This window comes from Pholcus phalangioides, unplaced genomic scaffold (genome assembly GCF_987345545.1).
Source record: "Pholcus phalangioides strain wild (caught in Gottingen) unplaced genomic scaffold, Ppha-v1.0 ptg000003l_1, whole genome shotgun sequence".
In the NCBI taxonomy this organism is placed as follows: Eukaryota; Metazoa; Arthropoda; class Arachnida; order Araneae; family Pholcidae; genus Pholcus; species Pholcus phalangioides.
In genome coordinates this window covers 3,135,014-3,159,540 of record NW_028301596.1, presented here as the reverse complement: position 1 = coordinate 3,159,540, position 24,527 = coordinate 3,135,014, and the positions used below count along the sequence as shown (strand labels likewise).

Sequence of the window (24,527 nt, the reverse complement as noted above, 5' to 3'; positions counted from 1 at the left end):
AGTGTGTAGCCAGCCAATACCGCTGCTGCTTCTTCGGTTCAGGCGATGGCAAATATTGGAAGCAAATATTTACGAATGGCTGTTGGGCCAGGCTTGACACGAGTGTGGCCCTGACTTTGGGAAAACATATATAAAAGCTAACTATCCTCACTGACTGCCGATGTACTGGTTGGGTGCATGAAAAAAATGTTTGGCTGTGGGGGGGGGGACATATACATAGGCCCGCTGAGAAATAAGAAGGAGGCGTATCATCTCATAATTACCGAAATACACCAAGTTCGGCAAAATATCTCGTCATTGCCACTGAGAGGGCAAACGCTAAAACATGATAGAAGCTCACATGAGTAGTTTAAGAGGACGAGTTTATCAAGACTGACGCGTATATGCGAACCACACGTTTGAGCTGCCGGATAAATGAATTCTTCAGAATTAGTTGATATAGAATGAAAATGTTTTCAACCTCTTGAGCTTTTCTACCTCTGCATATTGAAGTTAAAAGCACTGTTTATGTAGAAATACAGCGAAGTGAACGCGTACCTTTGATAGGTATAGGCATTGTAGTCCTAATTGGTTCCAGTTTAATCTTGGACAGCGATGTCATACAGTACTGTAATAGCGGAGCATCTAAATTCTAACGTAATCAAGCTACCAGTGCTTCATGCTAAATCTGTGGATATTGATTGCTTTACCACTGATCCCATCAGGTATAATCGTGTTACGACCGGTGTGTGTGTGTCTGTGTGATGTTTGACTAATGCGCGGAATGGCTTTCTACTTGAAGTCATTTGGTCAAGTAGAAGTAGTAGTAGTCAAAGTACAAGTAGTCTTTAAGTCATTTGGTCAAAGTTCGAAACATGAAAGGATTTACGACTACTGTTAGCCGTCCAAATTACAACGTGTCCTATAGTTAGTCGGTCAGTTCGAGAATTGTCGACATTTTGTGATTCCTGGGTCAATTGAGTTCCGCACTAGACAATACGAGAAGTCCGTATTTTGAAGTATCCACGGATAGCATCCATATCTGTACTATGGTCTTATCCAAGTCCCCACTTCGTGAAATAAGTGAAAAAAATTGATTATACAATTATATTTCATAAAAAGTACACTTGCGATTTAGTTTGTAGTCGCGATACTTCGGACATTGGCCCCGCTTTATGATTACGATTGCCCATGATGTTCGATTTTGCGGAGGTTCTTATCATCGCCGAATTCTGATATGTAGGTCCAGGTGGAGTCTCCAATGAGCGGAGACGGAAAGAGATGGTCATTGCTTCTTGTTTCCTTCATGATCTCATTTGTCAGAAAATGGTCAATTTAGGTCATATTCATTACAAAATTGTCACTTTGGGTCACATCTGTCATAAAATGCACGCTTTTAGGACACATTTATGTTATCTTATGTCATACTCAACTCACTCTTATGTCGCCTCACTTTTATGTCAAGTTTGTACGAATTTAGTTTTATATTTGTGACACTTTAAGTTTACATTCGCGCAACTATCACGTTCTGATATCATGTTTGTGCCAATTTTAGTTCATGTTATTGTCAGTTTTATGTGAAAGTCATGTTTGTCATTTTCCGGGCACGTAGTTGTCAAATTTGTGTGATTTTCAGGCAACATGATTGTCAAATATTTTCCATTTTTAGGTCACATAATTGTCAAATTCGTGTTAATATTACCATATTTATTTTACTTTTGATTCACGTTAGTTTAGAATTTGCGTCACATTTGAGTCATAATTTGTCAAATTTGTGTCACTTTTAGGTCACATTCTCGTGATCCGGTCATAGCCCCGGATTTTAAGGTCCAGAAGATCGGATCACTGCTATGGTCTATGCAAATGCCACAAGCAATCATAGGTTACCTCCTGCTTGTAATTGGTAAATCCAAAAAAACCACGTGCTTTCAAAAATTTCATGAACGCATTGCCGGCCAACTATTTATACCGAAAAAAATTACTTGGATGGGAAAAAAACAATTTTTTTCAGAATGGTTCCCCGCAAAGTTTTCGTGCCTCGAGTTAGGGCCCTTTCACACGGAGCGGATGCGGGTCCGGAAGAAGTTTTAACAATTGGAATATACTGCGCCTTTCAGACGAGCCGAAAAATCTCCGCATCTAGAAAATGTTCATGCGGGTCCGGACGTCGTCCGCATGTGTGACCTTCTATGTGCGGGCTCCGCATCCGCACATAGAAGTTTTGACAATAGGTTTATTCGGAGCTATTCAGACGATGCGGATGCGGAGCGAATTCGTCCGCATCTTTGGATACTTTTTGAAGGCGATTTTTCACGGAATTTTTTTAATTATTTGCCATAAATACCCTTAAAAACACCATATGATGGTCCCTGCTCATTAATATAATGTGCCTACATACGTCGATCCCTCCGTTCCTTCTGAGATGGAGATATAGCAACTTCAACTGCCTTTTGTCCATATTTCACAATTTTATACAATAAAACCTGCCAACAACGGCCACTGACGGGACCAAAATTATAAGCCGTTCTGTTCATTACGAATATTTAATTGACTGCATACTTTAATAACTTTTAAATTTAATTTAAAAATTTTAATTTTTTTCTTTTTAAATTTTTAAAATTATTTAAAAATATAAAAATCTGAAATATTATTTTAAATATTTGTTATTTTTTTACATTCTTTAACTGTTAATTTTTTTAAACTTTAAAAAAAATACTTTTATTAAACAACGTTATCCACGTACGTGTTCACTCAGGGCCGGATTAAGACGTTTGAAGACCCTAGCACTTGAATATTTTTGGTGGTTCCCCCGATACCTACAAGTATATTTTACTCAATATTCAGTCTATAAACTTAAAAAATGAAATTTTATATTTCAGAAGTGAGACTAATCTAAGGATGGGATTTCACTCTAAAAGGTTTATGAAAGTTATTTTATAAAACTTGAAAAATTTAACCAATAAACACATCTGTTACATTCGAGAGAACTTAACTGATCCGCCTATTGGTTGCATTTTTCAAGTTTTATAAACGAACTTTTATAGTGTAATCCCGGCCTAAGACAGAATTGTGATGTGAATATTTCTATGGACAGGCATTTTGGAAGTCCCTACCCCTCCCCTTTTTTACTACTTGCAAATTCTTTGATATCTCCTGAATTTATTTTTTCTTTTTCTTGGAACATCGAATGTTTTGGATGTTTTTGGATTGGATTTTTCGAACATTGGATGTGTTTTTGGAATTTTTCTTCCATATTTTTCCGAAAAGACGGATTTTTTTTTCAAAATATTTTGAAAATATTTGAAGACATTTTCTCCCATCGACTACTTGTGAGGATCGGAATGAAGACATCTTTATTCCCATATTCTATGTGGCTCTAGATTAAACCACCAAAGAATGCCTCTAGGCTGCCTATGGCCACTGAATCAGGGGTGAAGGAGAAAAAGAATTACAAAAATTGCGAAAAAACAGTTTATATGCACGAATTTCGAACTAAAGCGCTCGTTTGAAAGGGTATGCGGACCCGCGTCCGCATCCGCTCCGTGTGAAAGGGGCCTTAGAGCTCAAATGTCCGGAAAGCAGTTGCGGCAGGAAGCACTGCTGTTAATGGACAATGCCCGACACATCCGTCTTCTCAACTCAAACATGATGACCACCATCATCAGATGATTACAAAATAACATGGCTTTTTTCTGCCAGCCAACACAACTCCACTCATACAGCCTATGAACCAGGGCACCCCTCACACGAACTGAAAAATGGAAATTAGCAGCGATGAATCCCAAGAACGAAACATCAGAATAAAGAAAGCTTAAATATCGATTTTTCAACGGTAAAAAACTCCAGTGAAGTGCCATCATCACGAGCAAAAATATAAGTAGAGAAGTGCAGTTTCACAAGAGAAAGTCCTATAATTTCATATATCCTTGAACTTACATTCATTCGAACTGATATCAGTTTCATCATAAGTAGGTGAATCGGCTCGTAAAGCAAAAAAATATCGGTAGGATCAAGCTCCCGTAATGACGAACTATTTGTTCACAAGTATCGGAAAACGATTAATCAATACGCGCATAGAAGTAAACAAATTGCGTAGCGATTACGATCCTGATTTCGCTGGATTGGATTCCGATCCGATATCATTTACTGAGAGAGCAACGAGCTATTACCATTATACGTATATTTTTTCTTTTTTATTTCCCGTCGCCGATGATCGATATTGTTTGCATTTGCCAACAGCATACGGTATCGATCCTTTCCTGATCCATATTCAGATCACAAAATGAATCACTATGAGGGAATTTTACTTTTTTCTCGCTCTCTTTTTCAAACTCCGTAGATTAATAGAAAAAAAAAAAACGATCAACAGTTTGTGATACGGTTGCCACAAAAGCGAACACTTTCTAAAGTAATAACATGAAATACAGAAGGATCATTATGATTTAACTGTAATTGAAGAAACTAAAAATCATATCAATGATTTGTTTCGTTAGCTCGTAAGCAACTATTTTTCAATTGTTGTTATCGGTATTGATTGAAGAAGTATTTATTTTTAACTACCGTATTTTCCTTGCGCATTATCTGTGAATTAGGCCAGGATTACACTATAAAAGTTTCATAAAATTTAATTTATAAAACTCGAAAAGTACAACCAATAAGGGGATAGATTGCATTTGCTAGAAATGTTACCAATTCTTATTGGTTGCATTTTTCAACTTTTATAAAAATACTTTTATCAAACTTTTATAGTGTAATCCAGGCGTTATACGTTGAAAAGTTATCTGATTATTATTATTTTTTTGAATCTTGGTGTGGATAAATGATATGCAACTGTTAATTGCCTAGTAATTTTTGTTTGAGAGTTTGCAATAAAAATTAATATCTTCTACGCGGCTGTTCTGATTAATCGATAAATCGAGTAGGTTAATCGATCAATTGATCATCGCAGTTAAAAATTTTAGTTGAATTAATCGACTCGATCAATCCGATTTAAGTTATTTTAATTAAAATTACGTTTTTATTTTACGGAAATTCCAAAATTGTACGCTCATAACTTACGATATAAATAATCTTTATTGATTAATCTCTCCTTTTTTCCATCCGCTTTGGACTGTCATGGCTCATTGAAATAAATCATGCACGATGATTAAAGAGAAATGTGTATGATAATATACGCAAAAAGTACACTAAACTCAAAATATCGTGCTTCTAAGGACGGTATTCACCGACATGGTTTAAACTATAATCACGCTTGTTTGATAAGAGGTCATTCAAGTATTACGTCAGCATCGAGAGGGTCAGGGGTTTCGGATTTGCTGACTTTTGATGACAAGGGGGGAGGGGGGGTTTGAAGGTTGCTTACGTCATCAACCACCCATTTTTGAAGATATGAAATATTCTAAGCTGCTGACGAAATTTTGCTGGTGGGGAGGGAGCGAGGGGGCAGTATTTTGCTGACTTTTGCTAACGGGGAGGGAAGGGGTCAAAAATGTCTGAAAATCTGCTTACGTAATACTTGAATGGCCCCTAAGAGGATTGGTTACATTCAGGTTTTTAACCAATCTATGTTGATCTTTTATCCAAAAATTGTGACTACAGTTTAAACCATGTCGGTGAATAAGGCCCTGAATGAATTAATTTCCCTATTCTAACTTAGAAATATAGAATAAAAATAACTTGTAATACTTGCCTAACTTTTAAACTAGGAATAAAAATTTAATACAGAGAGAGAGACAAGGTTTTTTTTTTTCTTTGCCCTTCAAGTTGCCTGGTAATTTCAAGTTGAGAACGGTTTGAAACTTTGAATGGCTCTAGACGCAAACAAACTTTTTCTAAGATTGAACTGTATAGGAATTATAACCCATAGGGGAAAATCGGAAGGATTCTTTTGTCAATATCAATCACTGTATGAAGGGGGAAAAAAAGATCAAAATGCACTTTATTTATAGTAGAGGAATCTTCAAGGTAATTATTTGACGGATATTGATTCTGAGACATTCGTGGGTGGATTTTTCTTAGAAATCTTGAACAAACTACCATTGTTCGCTGGAACAATGTTCGTCGAATATTATTTAACAATCTAAGTGAAAATAAACATTTCTTTTTGAACTTGTTTAGACGAAATAATTAACGTGGTGATAATTAGTAAAATACTCTGTTAGCTCTATTCTTTAGTGCTCTGTTTTCGAAGAATGTAGCGATTCAGGGCTATTTTTTTCTCGAGCATTTAATTCTAATATTTTCCGCAATAAAAAGTATTTCGTAAATGTAAGTTAGAGATACTAAAATATTACCGACATTAATTTTTTAATAGTGACTGCCACTATTATTTAACCGCACATGTACGTCATAGACATCTTTCTGGAGAATATCTAACGAATTGGTGCATGTCAGTCATGATGTTACATCCGAGGAGGACGTCACTCTCCGCTATCCATACGAAGGTTTTTAACAGCTGACTGATGCGAAGATATATTTTTTGGAAAGAGAGAAAATTCAACTGCCCCTGTGCGGGGAATCGAACTCACGTCCTTTCACTTTCCGGGTAAACGTCAGGGGCAGTTGAGTTTTCTCTTTCAAATGATGTTACACGCCTGACTGAAAGATGACTGATTCGATCGTGCTGTGTATTCGAGAGGTGCTGACATCTAACTTTCGAATCCAGAGTTGAATGTCGGCAGGTATATCTGCATGTATCATCTTGGCGGTGAAAGTAGCAAATGCTATAGAATTTTTTGCAAGTTTCCAATTGCATCAGCAAATCTTTCTCAAGTGCGCATATTCTATGAAGAAAACCATTACGTGCGATGAAGCGTTTCTGAGAAGTTTCAGGTTTCATCAGGCAAATCTTTCTCGGATAAATTTCCTCTAGAAATTACGGTAGTTTCAAATAATGTGCCGTCAAACACATTGAAGATTTCTGAAAATTTTGTCGTTTCCGAAACTGACGTGATGACCGAGACCTTTTCTTTTGACGAAAAATATAATGCAATTGAATACTATGCATGAGAAGTTGCTATTTCATTACGCATATGATGACCATATTTGATCGAGAAAAATACGCCAGAGAGGGGTCATTAATACGGGACAACATCGGTTCACCCCAAATATGTTGCCAGTTGTTCCCCAAAATCACCAAATATTCTTCTATAACTATTGGCGAGAAATTTAATGCTACAGAAAGTCTACTGAAATGTATTTCACTGGGAAGAAAAACATGGGAAATATGTTAGATGTGTATTTATAGTCATATTCATTCTATCACCATTTATAAATTATGTAAATCACTCTCATCCCTAATTCTACAAAGATTGGAAATAAGTTTTCCCGTTTTCCTCAATGCAGCTTTTTCATAAAGAAAACTTGGAAAAGTAAATTCCCGTATACGGGTCATGTCAATGAGTAAGTAGGAGGATCAAATATGTAATGAATCTTTTATTCAAAGTTGAGTAGAAATAGAACAATAGAGAGACATTCACTGAGCTTCAATTCCAAGAGAAACGTCCTGGAACGTCAATATTCAGAACACCATTATTATTTCAGACAATGAACTTAAAAATCATCAAATTTACATATTATTACGTTAACTTGATCGTGTATATACTACGGCCAAAGCCCGAAACAGCTCAGTTTGCGGATTGGCCAGTTTCGCGTAATGATAGATTTAGCTGTAAATGGACTAGCTAGTGTCCGATCTTTTCTTGATTTCGGGATTTGGCCAGCCAGTTTGCGAAATGACGTTCAGTGATAAGTCAAAGTCGGAAGAAAAGGGGCATGATATTAAATTTCATTATTCCTCATTTATTAATTAACATCACTTAGCTGCAACAAGGTGAGTTTCTATGACGTTTCGAATTGTACAACTGTTTCTTATTTCTACATTTGCAGCTATTTGTTGGGCTACTTAACATCACTACATCGAATTTTCGCCAGTGATCTCCAGCCACTTCGTGAAATGCCCAGCCAAAGTAAAAAAAAAATGAAACACGTTATTTCTTGTAGTTGGACTTTAGCATCCCACATCTAGGTCAATACTCGGAAATGGTCAGCCAATTCACAACTTGGCCAGTCTTTCGCCGTAACATATTGTTAAGAAAATCATGTAAATCGTCCTTATTTATCGTTTATTCTACGATTTTCATCTGTAAATATCGATTATCGCATTCCTCTGTGAATCTCACCTAATAGACGACAAACTTGACACCTTTGATGACAGCGCCGATTAAGTTGGCGATGTCATGATGCCAAAAGATCTTTCAAGAAGCGTTTTGAATTTTCTCTGGCTGTACAAAAGCACCACCAGAAGAGAACTAGGAGAGTTTTGTCGAGTTTTCTTGAGGAGACGAGATCTCTTGTGTATTGGAGAGAGAAGTGGCTCTGTTTTTAGCGTGTTTTGTGAAAAACTCTGCTTGGAAATACATGTAAATAGCTGTTATGTGGAATAAACCTGTGTTGTTCTTCGGATTGATTCGTGCTTTGATATCTCGAGTGCTTGTGAGAGACAGTATCCAGAACAATATGCTACAAAATATTTTCAGCCAACCATGATGCATAAACACCTCTTTCTTTTCTTTCCATTCTAACTAGTATCTTTGAACTCATACCCCCCCCTGAACGATCATAAACATTCGCGAAAATAATATTCCATGATCTTGTGCTTCCGTGATTCATACTTCATATCTTGGTGAGATATTTTTTTCTTATCCAGTTTGATAAGAATTCTCGAGCTATACCTTCCATAAATAGCTCCAAAGTATGAAATTGGAAGTTCAGTTGAAGCCGATCACGGAAGATTCAGCCTGATATCTAGAAAATGTAGAACATAAAAAAAAATTCTTTTGCGATATGAAATATTTGAAATTTCATTTCCTAAAAGAACATGGGAGTTAAATGCAGTTTTTAGAGCCAAAAAACTTCTATTAAATTGACGTGTTTCCCAAAAATAAAATCGGGAATGGAGTAATTTCGGTGTCACGCGTACGACTTTCAATCCCATGGTATTTTTTCCTTCCATTATTTTTTTTTCCTGGCCGGCATTAGACCAAATTAGATTATTATCTTCCGTTCGCTGAGTATTGTGTTGGCCTCCATCGATCACAAAAACAGCGTTGTTCTTCAGCCAAGAAGTGCAATCTGCAGCACCTTTTTTTTTACCCTTTGGCTCATTTTGGTTTTGTTTCGCGGACACAGGTGTGAGACATAAAATAAATAGGACGTGTGCCAAATAATCTTGTTCAGAAAGTGCCAGTAAAAAAAATGATATCTTTTATAATTGTGTTAGTCCTCATTCGTTACGAATTCAGTTGCAGGTGCTCGTGACATTAAATCTCAATTTATTCGAAAAGAATGAATGTGTTTTACACAAATTATTTCTCTCGCGTTTAATAGAACTATAATTACGATAATTATTTGTTTGTTGGTTTTTTTTTCAAAATTTTTGGCCTTAAAAACAGAAATATATGTTGTTGTTGTTGTTTTTTTTAAATTCTAACAGGTTTCAAATGTATCAGAATAATCACCACAAGCATGTAAAACTGTGTCGAAAAGGTTGATAATAAATAACTGTCTTGCTATGACACTAGATTTCGTTTGCTAAACAGGACACATACGGCATAAAAATATGCAAATTAATGGCGAAATCGAGTATGTATCAAATGAAAAATGAATAAATAGAATTAATTATCTGCCACGTTGTTAGATTCGTGATTAAATGGTTCAAAGTATTATTTTCGTTTGTTGTAGCCATCGTGAGTTTGCTGCAGCCTTTGAAAATTGATAGTATAACGGCACCTCGGCCACACTACGTCAATACGTGGGAGGGATTATTGAAACACTGTTCTAGAACATGATCTATTCCGACTGATTCGGAATCTGAATATTAAATTTTTTATCATTCATTACGGACAATTTATCAATCAGCCGTTTCGATTTAATTTTAATTATTTAATTCATCTAATTTCGATTTAATTCATTTGTATCCTTTGTACTCATTTGAGTACAGCGAGGATTTGGCTTTGTGCAATACTTAAGCCTTGCAGTTACATGCAGTATATTTTAGCACGCGTAGATGACACTTTTATTCAGAGATTGGCATCGAAAAATTGCCAAGAAGAGATTTCTGGTTTTCAAATGAACTGTTGAAGTTGGTGTATTTCGTTATCTCGCGAGTACTCTTGTTTTCCACCTTATACTATCGATGTTATATTGTTATTTTGATACAAATGGTTATTTTCTAATTGATTATTTAGATAACAGTTTAATGTGAATAACTAGCACAATTCAATGACCTTTCACCTCTACTTTTTTTAAATATGTCGTTATTGTTTTGGATAATGTCTCTCACAAGAACTCGAACTGGCAAAGCACGAAGAAATTGGAAGGACGACACACATTTATTTCACAGAACAGCTATTTACACATATTTACAAGCAGGAATTTCGACAAAACCCGCTAAAACAGAAAGCCACTACTCTTTCACATGCAAGAGATCATGTCTCTTAAAGAAATTTCAACAAACTCGTTGTTCCGCCATGGCGGCACCACGGTATAGGCACAAAAACCTTCCAGCACAATCTTCACGATTTTCGTGTATCTTTACACTCCTCTTGGCGATATGGTACTGCTAAATGATTGGAGCTGTCGCCAGACTTGCCAGGTTTGTCGTTAATTTGGCGAGATATAAACAGAAATGCCTAATTTTAATTTTTACATAGGATAACCACTATTTACAGATGAGAATAGCATAATAAGTGATACATAATGATTTACATAATTTTCGTTACATTATGTTATGCAGCCCTCAACTGGGGGACACTTGTCATCCAGTGTTATACATCCCATTGATGTATTGAAAAATTCTCTTTTGTGGAATATTCTTAATTGGTGCACAATTTCACCAAAATACCCCAATGTCGAAACGGAATTCAAAGCACATCAAGGTACGGGCATAAACGGGCTAAATTCCATTTTTTGAAGCTTATCTTATTTTCGATTACTTTATCCGTATTTCAATAAATTTCGCCACAAAATTCACTGCTGTAGTATTTCCTATGCCTAGCATATTACTACCGATTTGAATTTTTATTCTGTGTATTGTTTCATTCCAATGTTAGAAAACTTTATCCAAACAAAATCATTATTAGATATATTTTTTCCACCTGAACTCTTCGCTTCGGTCTTTTAAAATCAACCAAATATTTAATTAATAACATGTTATTCTTATGAGATCTTAATTAATTAATTTCATTGCATTGTGATCATTCGTTAGTTTCGTAATGAAACGTGACAATTTCGTTTTGTTACTTAGTTTTTTTCGCTTCATTATAGACTCTTCTTTTTTGCCAGGTGTGGTGAATTCAATTTATTCCCACTTATTCGCATAAAGAAAAATTTCGAAATTAATAATGAAATTATGTTTTTGTTAATTAGATTACGATTCGTTAAACGATTCGATTCCTCTGTGTTGTCATGAAAATTAATTTCGTACATTTATCTCATACAAGATATTATAGGCTGCCAAGAAACATAAATATTATTCCTGTGATTGAAGAGATTCCCGAGAATATCAGAACCCATTGCTTTCTGAAAGGGAAAAGATGTATCATAATTCTCAGAAAGCTGAGCATAATAACCGTATTATTCAGATAAGTTTACGGAGTATCTTATTCCGAAGAGAGATGTTTCTATATCGTGGGCGCGGAACCTCCACCCCGCTGGAAAATTGGAGCCAGCTAATGGATTCCATTCGTCCAGCCGAAGATGTTTCGGTAGAAAAGTATCAATACATAAAATTACGATAGATACCTAGCATGGCCATATTTCTTTCATAAAAATTTGGAAAATGGGAAACTGGACATTGCAAATTACAATTTGAAATATTGTCAAAGGCAAGTAGAGCTGTCAGTTACATCAGGGCACGTTGTCCAAAGGCGAATAAAGTTGCCAATTAAAGCCCGAAAAATTGTCAAAGACAGGTAACGTTGTGAATCACAGCCAATTTTTAATTACAGCTGGAAAAATTGTCAAAATTAAGTAAAGTTGCCAGTTAAATACAAAAAAAAAAAAAATCTGAAGGCCAATTGTCGATTGCAGCCAATTTTTCTTTTCGAAAGCAAGTAAAGTTGTCAATTACAGCCAGATGAAGTATGAATAGCTATTTGATTTATCCCACTATGTTTATCGAACTTTTTTAAGCATGTCAATTGTGTTAGAATTCCCGACCCCAGCATAACGGTAAGCTATTCCATTTATTAACACCACTATTGGAAAGAAACTCCTTTCGACACCAACTGGAGTTGTCCCTTAATTAATAAACCATACTGGTGTTCCCTTGTCGAAGCAGTTGATTGACGGCGTATTAATAACTAATTAATGATCATTCTTATATCCATCCCGTTGAAAATGTTGAGCACTTCGATCATATCCCCCGATACTTACGTTCCTCTAATGTAAACATATTCAAGAAATCAAGTATTTCTTCGTAGCTAAAGCCACCTATTGCATATGAAGACAGAGAAGATCCCTTGGACTCTGATTCGGACTCAGACTATGTACCATAACTGCGACGTCTTTCCTAACCCCATGTGCTATAAAATATATATAGTAATATTTTGATGAAATTTATCATTCTCATTGTCAGTGATGCCAGTATGTATTCGTTCCATGTTCATATATGATATATTCTTTTATCCAAAGCATATACTTCAGATTCAATGTTTAATAATATCCTGTTTGAATTTTTTTACTCTGCTTTGAAGAGCTGAGCGCAATTGTTGATTGAATTTTTTTTTTTTTTTTTTATTGATTGCATTGTCGATAGAATTTTTATTTTTGGTTCAATTGTTGACTGAATTTTTATTATGAATCATGCGTAGTTTGTAGATGTTGTCCTATACGCATAATTAAATTTTATCCTATTTCATGTATATTCACTACGCTTATGTTATGTGCTATACTATACAATGTTTACATCGTATCATCATGTATGTACGCTATATATCTTACGTTTCGTGGCATCGATTTCTGTCTAGATCATTCCCAGAGCCCATCTGTTATAAAAATTCTGACATTGCACTTGGACACCTGCTTATAATCACATTATATATACTTTCTCAACTGCTATACGAAGCGCCATAATTATTGTTTTTCATCAATATATTCATGTATTCGAATGTATACCGCCGGTGAATCCACTAGTGCGCAACTGAACCTTGTATATTCAAGTGAACTTTGTACTTTCTCCGGACTTGATCTCGTCATTAGGTCTATAATATCCATATCTAAATAAGTCTCTAACTGGCAATGGAAAGTCCCCCCCCCCGGCTCCTTCAGCCTTGTGATATTATTAATACCAGCAATTGATCAATATTGATAATTCCCACTCACATATTTATAGTTCATTGGACCTGAATTTGTACATGTGTATCCCGTTTTTCATGTTCTATTTTCAGATTCGGACCTATGAAAAAAAAAAAACCCTTCCAACAGAAGACAAGATGAGAGAAGTTGGTGTTGCAGATTGGCTGATGGTTGGGGACACAGCACAGTGATGAAGGCGGATGGCTCGGAATGTTTTCGTTGGCCTCTTGCGGGCGATCCGCCCGAGCTCCATGGCGGGGGTTTCCGGGGGGGGGGGGGTGTGATTTTTGGGGATGTGATTGCCGTGATTCGGAGGCGATGGGGGCCTCGGCGGGGTTGCGCCCTGTGGCTTACGGTGTTTTTTTTTTTTTTTTTTTTTTTTTTCCAGCATGGCCCAGCCGCAAGGTAGCCTGCTTATATCCCACAAGGGACAGAGCGGGGGCCATGTTTGGTGTTTGCAGTAGCTAAAGCCTTGTATGTCAATAAGAGCACGCGTAGCTCTTTTCTGCAGCCCCTCAACCAAGTCTATATCTCTTGTGTAGGTATATTCTCCACAACCTTACGAACATACTCCAGTCCAGTGCGGAAGAATGACTTCAGGCGAACTCGGAGAGACCTTTTTATCCACTTTACGATCAAGGACGTAATATTGCGTCCAAACGCCAGTGGAATATATTCAACCTAGTCTATCTGTTTTCTTACCTCTCTCTCTCCTCACCAGCACGAAGCTTTGTTGCAATCCAATGAAAAAAGTAGGGTTTTTTTTCATCTCCGTGATGAAGAGGTAAAAAGCTTCTATTGTAAGGTTAAATATAGTTTCTACTATATACATGTACATAAGAGACGACAGGTAGGTGAGGGGGAAAAACCAGAAATATATATATATACTTCATACCTATACTAACTCTTATCTGTAAGTATTATTGATAAGAAAGTATAGAAATACAATCAAATCCCGTTTTAATGAATACCTTTATAACGAAAATCTCGTTTTAACGAACGCTTTTCTGATCCCTCAGATAAGTGTACATAGGAACAATGCAAAAACCTGGAATTCCTTTATAACGAAGTGATTTCTCCAGTCACTTGGAGTTCGTTATAACGGGATTCAACTGTATACTGTTTTCCTTTCATCTGTTTTATTTCTTTACTTTTCTACTTTTTTGTTCTAACATGTCATTACATTAGAACTGAGTTATATTTATCACTGATTCGTCAAACAGAGATCATCCGAATTTCTTGCCAATAGCTTGAAAGCGGAGCGCTTAAGAATGAAACCGAGCATTCCATTCGATTTTTTTGGCAAACGCTGTGCAATGCTCAGAAAACCTAAGCCGGTCGTCAGTGAGAATTTCCAAATCGGTGATCATAGATGAACCCGGGATAGTAATACAGGGTGTCTCATCACCAAGTTTATAAACTTCTAGGAGAGGTAGTGTGCACCCAGACGATTCGGAATCACATGTAATGCAGGGTTGGAAAAACTTTCCTGACGCGTTAGATGGCGGTATACGGGAGCGGTGGTTCTGGGTATTTGGTGCATTGGACTGCTCGATCGCCGTATCTATCATGCATTGATTACTTCTTCCGGAGTCCCCGAAAGTGGAGGCGTATCAAAACGTTGGTGTAACACGTCCTATTGCCAGCATTGCAGGAAAGCCCTAGACACACCCGAAATCTTCCAGAATGTTCGAAATTCAATGCTCCTGAGATGCGAGACTTGCATTACAGCTCGTGGGTGACACTTTGAACACCGTTGACCTATGCTATTTTTTCGATGCATATTTATTACAAAAACGTGTGCTCGCTTGCGTGGCGTCCTTTCACGTCTGGTGTTTTCTGTGAACCCTACCGCATCAGGGAAGCATTGCCAACCATGAAACCCTATGTGATTCCTAGTCGTCCATGGCATACTCTATCCCTGTAAGAAGATTGTAAACCTAGTGCTGAGACCAGGACCGCCCTTACGGGACTCGGGGCGAAAATAATAGCGGGTCCATAGGCATCTTAAGAACTTCGGGTCCCCTTACTCCCGACTCTATGTATTCTATGAGAGAGGGGACTCGGCATCAAAACATTAATACACTACCACTCAATATACAAGAATGCTGCAAAATATCTATAAAAGATGCAGACTTATGGAATTAAATATAAGTTAACAAAAAAAAAAAAAAAAAAAAAAAAATGGAAATTTTCTGAAGGAAATTTTAAATTGATGAAATAAATGATTCCAAAACCAATTAAAATTAGGAGCCAATGAAATAAGTTATCTGAGAACGAATGAAAATTCAGAATAATCGATGAATGAAAAATAAAAATAATTGAGATAATTCTAAGACCCATGAAATTTCGGAATAAATGGAAGAAATAATTCCAGAATATTGATGAAAAAATGTGCGGAATTCCAGAATTATTATTTTTTCTAGATGGACAATGAAGAACTCTAGAATGGATGAAAATTCAGAATTTACGAAAGAAATCACAATGGATCCCACGAACATTTTCCCGCTTAGTAAATTATTTTCGTAGTAATAACTTCACTAATACTCATCGAAATTTCTCGCTTTTAAAGTTTTTCATGACAGTTTTTTTGAAAAACGTTACGACAGCGGATCCGCTGCATTATTACCGTCCGTGCGGTGCCCCTCCTCCAAAACGCGGTGCCGCATGCGACCGCACCTATCACACCCCCACACAAGGGCGACTCTGACTGAGACACCTTGCATAATAAGAATCACCCTGAAGTCAGTTTTGATGATAACCCCATAATTAATTTCCTTTTTTATTGCATTCTTTACTGAAATACTACATTTATGATATTTTCTATGAATGATAATATTATAAGAATGAAAATAATAATTTGATATTTTTTTCCATCGACATAAATTTTTTAATGCAGTATACGGCCCCATCGCTTATTTACGGATAGTACGTGAATACCGAATTTCATTAAAATTTGTGTACAAGTTCCCGGATATACAGTTAAACTTTGCTAGTGCGTCACCCGATTAACACGCCACTCCGCTTACCGGGTCACTTTTTGGAAGTCCGAATTGTCCTCAGGCAGGAGGAGTTGGTACATCTATGTCTTACTCCGTGTAACGAGTCACCCCGCTTACTAAGTCATATTTTTGCTCTCCCAAGAGTGACTCGTTAACGAGGTTTGACTGTAATCGACCAAAAGTAAAAATGCTCTTAATTTTGAGCACCAGTGCATGAATTAGAACATTATTCAGCAGTCTGGGTGTACAACTGACTTTTGATTGCCTTAGAATTTGTATTTTTATATTCGACTAGCTATAATACCCGGCGATGCGCGGGTTTTCTTCAATGATGCTTTTTGGATCACGTGATATCTCCCTCTTTCTTTCTTGAGGGACATACAAACCGCATCCAAGTTAACCAATATGGCGACTTCCTGCGGGACTCATAAAAGAAATACATTTAGATTTAAAGAAACATAGAAATGAATAATTTTCTTTTTTAAGGGGCGCTAAGTATTTCTATTTCTCCTTTCACCCCTTGAACTTCAAGTTATCCATCTCTGCCTGTTTCTGCTTCCAAAAATGCTTAATTAAAGCTGCGGAATTCCGTCGATATGTGTACTTTATCGGTCCATAGTTAATTTTAAAACATCCTAAACTATATGAGAACACACACACACACAGAGACAGACACACAGAAAATCAATTTTTTATACATATAGATATAATTAGAAAATTAATAATCATAGGCATATAATAGGCTTACTGGTAAATGTTGTTTTAGGAGAAAAGTTAATTTTCAATATATATTTTAGCATTGTTCTCATGAGAATTCTATTTCTTAGAATCGGTTAAAATTATACGGAAAGGAATCATTTTTTTTTCCGAATAAAATATTTAAATAAAGTATCTCAAGAGTTTCGTCAATGATTTTTCGTTTAAACCTTACGTTTCACTTATGCATGCGTATTTCCAATGTTTTTTTTCCCTCACTCAAACGGTGAGGGTTACTTCAACTCTGATCATTAATATTTATGGGGAAAACCTGAAACGTTTGGGGTTCTTCGGTTCTTCTTTTGGGAATCCAGTTAGAAGCAACATTTTTAAAAGGTTCGAGCAACTGCGTGAAAACGTATTCCAATAATGAATAAAATACATTCGCGTTTTTGTCGAAAGTGTGTGTGTGTGCATACGGTATGTAAATACGTAAACTTACGCCACATTTCCATAAATATACAGGCCACAGTTGCTTGTTGAAAGGATTTACAAGTATTTGGTTATTTTCTTTGATTCCTATAAAAAAATACATAGGAAGGGTCGGGAGAAGGGGGAGGGAGGGAAAGAAATGGTTTCAGTCCAACATAAAACAATTTTTTTTCAGGGGACGAAAAACAAAAGTTTTTCTTTAAAAATCTAGTTTAATGAGAATGTTAAAAGCTACGTTTCAATTTTTTGTCATGTCATGTTACATGTTATGTAAAACTCAAACCAAACTATTTGTGAAAAGCAAGTAAAAAAGTGGTTGTATATATAAATCTGTTGTTTTCCTTGGTTTCAACCCCCCCCCCCGCCCTCACGAACATGTAGTTTGAGCAGGATTCTCTGAACACACAAACACTGTATACAATTTGAATAATTAGTATATTTGATCCTGGTACGATGAATTAAGTTGAAAGTAGATAAAAAATTATTTGTGGTTAGTGAAGAAAAGTATTCAATGAAAAAAATAAGTTTATTATCTTTTACTCGCCTCTCTCATTGTCGTTTATATACTGCAAGTATACGTCATCGTGCTGCTCATCGCTCTCACGTCCATCCAGCACCTCCTATAGATAGAAGGCTTCCGCACGCTGCTCGTGATGTCATCAAGAAGTCCATTTTTCCTCAGAATATTTAGGAGAAAAAATCTCTTTTCTCGAGCTAGTATCATCGTTGTGCAGAAAAGAAATGATCAGGTTTAGAATTGGCGATTTCTGTGACCCATATCAAATCACCATGCGGTATTTGTGAGCCAACCAGGAAGATTCTACGCCAAAATAAGGAGAAACGAAATAGGGTGCTCTGGTTCAAAATGTGGCAAACTTGCTAGGTATGTTAATGATGTTACAGATGAACTCTGCATCCCGTGCGGAGGACTTCTATAGCTAGCAGGTGCTGGTCCATCTCGCGTCAAGTTGTAAAAACTCTTAGGTTCAGAATTGATGAGAAACCTTGTTAAAGATCGCAGGTATTGGGACATAGTTGGAGATAGACTTGGAAGTCTGGGAGAAGGGAGGAGGCACGATGACGATGTCAATTCATATATACATTAGATCAATCGACTCAACATTTGACGCTGGGGGGGGGGGGGTATCTCCACTCGTTGATTGGGGTCTCGTACAAATCTTTTAATCCTACGTGGGGATAGGCACACCCTTCTGTTGTTGATGGGCCCTTTCTCCCTTTTTGCTTGTTTTTAACAGTAACTTCATGGTAAAACTACTAAACAAACTTAGACGGTAGTACACTAAAACACGTGGTGTAGAATAATCTACTACATAAAGGCATCTGATAGGCGTTGTCGGCAGTGGATATTTTTTCTGGTATATAGGCTTTAAAAAATCTGTCTTTTCCGAAGCTTTAAAGATTTCTTGTTTACAGTCAATCACTTTGATAAGTATACGCAAACGTTTCTTATAACTTCCATCCATACCTTTGGATTCTCCACGTAGGACGTGTGTTTAAGACACAACATAAATCTGTACTCAGTGATGTTTTTTACACATGGTGAAAACGGATTGGTGAATACGGCCGTCATAGTTAGAAAAATTGATTTGGCAGATAGAAGCATTACACAGCAACAAACTTCACACAATACGTACAGGCGCATTCCAATACGTACCAATTCACGATAAATTACGCAGAGGAATGTGGACGAAGTGCACACATGTGTGGATTAATATTATCCACTCTGTATCCAAATAAAATACCAACATTTACTGATATTGAATTGTTGAGAAAATAATTAGTCACGCGATATATTAGTAGCGCTGTAATGGTGGGTTGGTAAGATACGTAGTTAGAGATGGGAGGAGTACGGGGTACAACGGTTCAAACCCACCCACCTCCAGAAAATTACACATAGGGTTGTTAATAAATGGAATAGCTTACCCCCGGAGGTAGTAAATTGTAACACAATTGACACGTTTAAAAAGAAATACGATAAACATGTTGGGGTAAATCGAGAAGTTATCCATTCTTTGAATAAGGCAACCATAAGTATTCTTTATGGGCATTGTATAATATTTTATCATGTGTATATATTGTTTATAATTTGTGTTAATTGCATTTTTAATTGGGTTGCTGTATTTTTGAAATATATGACATCCATATTTTTCTCAGCCACCTCGTTGGGCATTTCGCCTGTTGTGGCGTTGTATTTGTATTACAATATACGCATTTATGGCCCGAATTTATCGAATATTAAGTTATTGTGCGGTATAGAAAATAAATATATTTTTAGAAGTTTTTGAAGTTCACTCCAATACTTTCAACGAAAAAAGAACACAAACACGAAAAACCATCCTTGAATGACTATGATTTTTTTTTTTGATTCTCGGAGCGTTTTCTCTTTTATTTGCCATATAATGGAACTTTTGTGTTCACAGTGGATAATGCAATCTTTTGTTCCGATTCTTGTGGTGTCTATGTATTGATTTGACAGAAAGAGAAAATCAAATATAGGATAGGATTACAAAAAAAAAAAAAATTAAATTGTGGAAATTTTTCTACGTTGAAGTTATATGATAGGCTTGAAAAAATCATAACGAGATATAGAAGGAAAACATTGAAGTTAAGCCATAGGATTCTTTAATTCGAAAATGTTTGAACACGTGATGTTATTGCTTTTTCCCCCCTCTGTTATTGATCAAAGTTAGACACGTGTGGCTTGCCTACCACCTTGGGCTAACGTGTTTTCAACTGCAAAATATATATTCTCATCAATCCTTTAAGTAAAATATATCAGAAACCAATTGATGCGTTAAAATCATCTGCGTGTAACAAACATTTTGTATACCGCTTACCATAATTGATCGGTAGAGAATTCGAGAATCGTAAAACGTCGTTATCACACTTTATGAACCCCTGAAATGCGTAGAAGACGTGTGGTCCCCATTGAAATTGCATGTCCTTAGATATCCGTAGATGTGTGTGTGCCCCTTGAAATTGCACATGTCCTTAGATATTCGTGGAAGACATGCGTACCCCTTGAAATTGCACATGTCCTTAGATATTCGTGGAAGACATGCGTACCCCTTGAAACTGCATGTCCCAAAAAATTCGTAGAATTCATTCATATCCCTCGAAATGCGTCGGAGGCTTTTTTATGACCCTCCTCATGATTCATAGAGGCTATAAATGATAAACGGAGGTCTTGCTTAGTCACAGAAATTCCTAGAAGGCGTCCCTACACCCTTCGATGTCACTTTTGAGAACAAACATCCACGGCACTCCGGCTTATTTGCCACTGTTGAAACGAGCACCTTTATTTCCCGGTTCCAATGCAAATGTTGATCAAACCACAGCCTTCCCGGTCCTTCGCCACTGCTGATGGATGACACGAGCTCTTACGCCGCTGCTGAGAACAAGCACATAGTTTGAATTCCCGGACTCATATGCCACTGCTGTGAACGACTTGCTGGTGCAAAGAAATTAGTAGGAGAAATCTTGCTCTCAAAACCCATAGACATTCCCAGAAAAAGCTTGCTTACCCCTCCCTATTTTAAATGCGTTTGAAGCTTGCGTCGAAGCTCTAGAAATGCATATTCAGCTGGTTTCAAAGGGTTGTATAGTTATAAAAAATTAACTTTTCATACAGACCCCGTGTGCCCCGAAACCCAAACAGAAAGTTTTTGTCCTATATCTTCTAATGCAAACAAAAGTAATCCATGTTTCTAAGAGCAATATTTACTGAAATATTCGAGTTCAAAAAACGGAAGAAAGTTTAGGAAAAAACAGCTTTATATGCTGGTACTTATAGTTCTTAGAAACATGGGATTTCTTATGCTATCATCGGAAGAGGCAGGACAAAAACTTTCTGTTTGGGTTTTTCCAGGCGCACGGGGACTGTATAAAAAGTTATTTTTTTTCCTTTTGACAACTATTACGACCCCTTGCAACATGAAAGACATATCTGAGTACTACACGTTGTTTGGAAACTTTCTCTAATCGGATGTGTACATCTAGGATCAATGGTTCGCCAGTAAAATGTCATACGCCGTTCGCTATGCACCCTGTACATAACAGCAATTTATTTTAGGACGAACTTTTTCTTTGACATGATTTCAAAAATATTGTGAAATAAATATTTCTTTCTAAGATGCATAGGCAGTGAAATTTTCCCCTTTTCAACATCAAAAGCAAATCGTTATAAAATACCATAAAACAACGTACGGCCATATATAAGTAATAACCTAAAAATATGATGCATGTCTATGTTATAACTGAAGAAATACATTTTCAGCCTTTGAGACTACTATTGCCATATTTCACTAGTGGTACATATTCGTAACATAATATTGCAAGAACATCTTTGGAGCTCCATGTTTTTTAAAGTGTGAAAATAGGAGGCGAAACAAATTTCATTTTGAACTGCCGGTTCACAAACAGCAGTTATTTTTCCTCTCACTGAGCGATAGACACTTCTAAATAAATATTTTTAGCGTATATAAACGTAAGGGGAAGACATATTTTTCTTTTGAAGCACCTTGTCAATACGGCTTGAGAAGATCAACGAAAACACATTTTTTTCGCGATGTGTTCACGTTATTGTCTATATTTTTCTTGAGGGGGGACAATATTACCACTAAATCCCTCCAACTGCTCACGAAACCAGTAGCTACTGATGTCGAGTCGAAATATAGTGTGAGAGAGGGAACTGCAAAGCCAGTAGCAATTCCATTTTATGTTCACGCGATTCAAGCTAATGGTGCGGGGTCAATGGTCAGTTTTATCTAACGCGTATTCCAGAGAATATATGTTGTTGTTTTTTTTCCAATAGGAAGTACGCACCGTTAAAATAGATTTCCATTGTGAATATATAGTCGACGCCGCTTATCAGAATAACGGCCGTTTAAGTATTACGTCATCATCGATGGGGGGGGGGGGGGTTCCGATTTCCTGACTTTTTATGGTTAGTATACAGTCGCTTTCGTGGCTCGGGGTATTTGGGGGGGGGGCACACACTCATACTTCCGGCATAACTCGATCGGTAGTAAATTGCCTATGGCGATAGACCGGAGTTGTGCTCGGTTTGAATGAATGAATGGATGAATGACTTTTGATGGCAAGGGGTGATGGGTGATTTGGATAATGCTTACGCCATGAACCACCCTTTATGAAAATATGAAATATATATTCTTAATGACATTTTACTCGGTGAACCAAAAATGAGAAAAACCTTTCGATAGTTTGCACTTGAAGTAACATTCCCCCTCCCACTATTGATAAGTGCCCTATAGAGCCACTTTAGTGATCTCTAAATTTTTCGCGGATCCAAGTGATCTGGAAATGTGCCACGCATCCTTCAAGTGATCCGTAATTATATGCCGCGGATCACTTAAATAATCTGAGAATGTGCCGCGGGTAACTTGAGTGATGTAGAACCGTACTGAGGGGCACTTGAGTGCTCTAAAACTACAACGCATGTCACTTAAGGGATCTCTAAATGTGTAACGGATCGCTTACGTGTCCTGAAACTGTGCCCGGGTCATTTAAGTGATCTGAAAATGTGCCACGGGCCACTTAAATGCTCTGGATTTGTACCACGGGACACTTAAGCGATCTGTAATTGTTCCGCTTAGTTCATTTTTACAAAATTAGGTTTGAGGCAGGCCGGATCAGATAACCCCCAGGGCCATATTTGGTCCGCGGGCCAAGGGTCTTTATGTGATTGAAATTAACAGAAATTGATTATAATAACATAAAGGAATTTTCTTCTGAAATTACAATTAAAAAAATACTTTTTTGCATAAAAGAAATACATTTTTGATCGTGGGGGAGGAGGCACGATGCCTATGCCCCCCCCCCCCGCCCGTGTACGTCTCTGGTCCCACCAATATGCGTTAGGATTCAGAGAGGCAGATCTGATGACGAAATTTTGCCGACAACGACGGGAGGGGATCAGAGTTTTGCTTACTTTTGCTGACAAGGAGAGGGAGGGGTCAAAAATGGCTAAAAATTTGCTTACGTAATATTTGAACGGCCCCAATGTTATAATTCGGGTATTGTTATCACTTTTGCAAGCAATGGAACGGACCAATATGATAACGTAAGAAAAATTCGTTTGTGGTTATCGTGACTTCGGATAGTGTTATCAATTTTTTTTCCCCGTCGGAATGTTGTTTTACGCATTTTGAAACTAATGTTCCACCATACTTATTTTTTTCTCCTGTAAGTTATCGTTATCAGGCTTTAGGGCTATGCAGGAGGCTGGAAGATGCTCCTTCCCCCCCCCCCCCATTCCTTTTTGACAATCATTTCCGTACTTAGTGTCAAATTCAGTCCATACAGGGTATCCCTGAACTCATGGGCCTAACTTTAAGGGAGGTTACAATGCACATAAATAAGCATTTTTTGTATAACAATATGGGATCGGAAATGTAAAGCGGTGGCGAAAAAACTCTGATGAGGACCTCGTTATGAAAAAATTTCAGTCGCTTCTGCAACTGTTCGTGAAACACCTGGCATTTTCGAAAGGGTACGCCAATCACTTGCTAGACCAGGCCTGTATCGATGTTGGTGGTGGTAGCACAATTTAGTACTTACTGTAATTATTAATGTAAATAAGAAGAGCTTTTTTTCATTTCCTCAGCATTTCTTGTTTTTCCGCCAACAATTTTCATTTCCGACCGTACGTTGCTATACGAAAAATGCTTCTACATGTGTATTTTACCTTCCCTCAAAGTTTAGCTCCTGAGTTCAGGGTCACCCTGTAGAATTCGCTTTGATTCATATACGTGTGGAGCTTCTTATGCAATGGTCTTCCTATAGTGGAGGCAAATCTATGACGGAAAAATCCCTTTCTTTCAGTTCGTGATCAAATTCTTCAGTTTACCAGATTCAAATTTCTTTTTCAGAGAGAATTCCTCAAGGGATCAATTAGCTTCCAGGGATGGCCGCGCTTCAAGCAAAGCAATGTATTCCGGGGTATTTTCAACGAATAATAAA

At 37.0% G+C, this 24,527-nt stretch overlaps 1 protein-coding gene across 2 annotated transcripts in view; it reads left to right on the top strand.

Moving 5' to 3' along the window:
* LOC149087902 (adipokinetic hormone/corazonin-related peptide receptor variant I-like) overlaps window positions 1-24,527 on the top strand; it is a 73,800-nt gene that overhangs the window by 30,121 nt on the left and 19,152 nt on the right. The gene's annotated exons all lie outside the window — the stretch shown is intronic.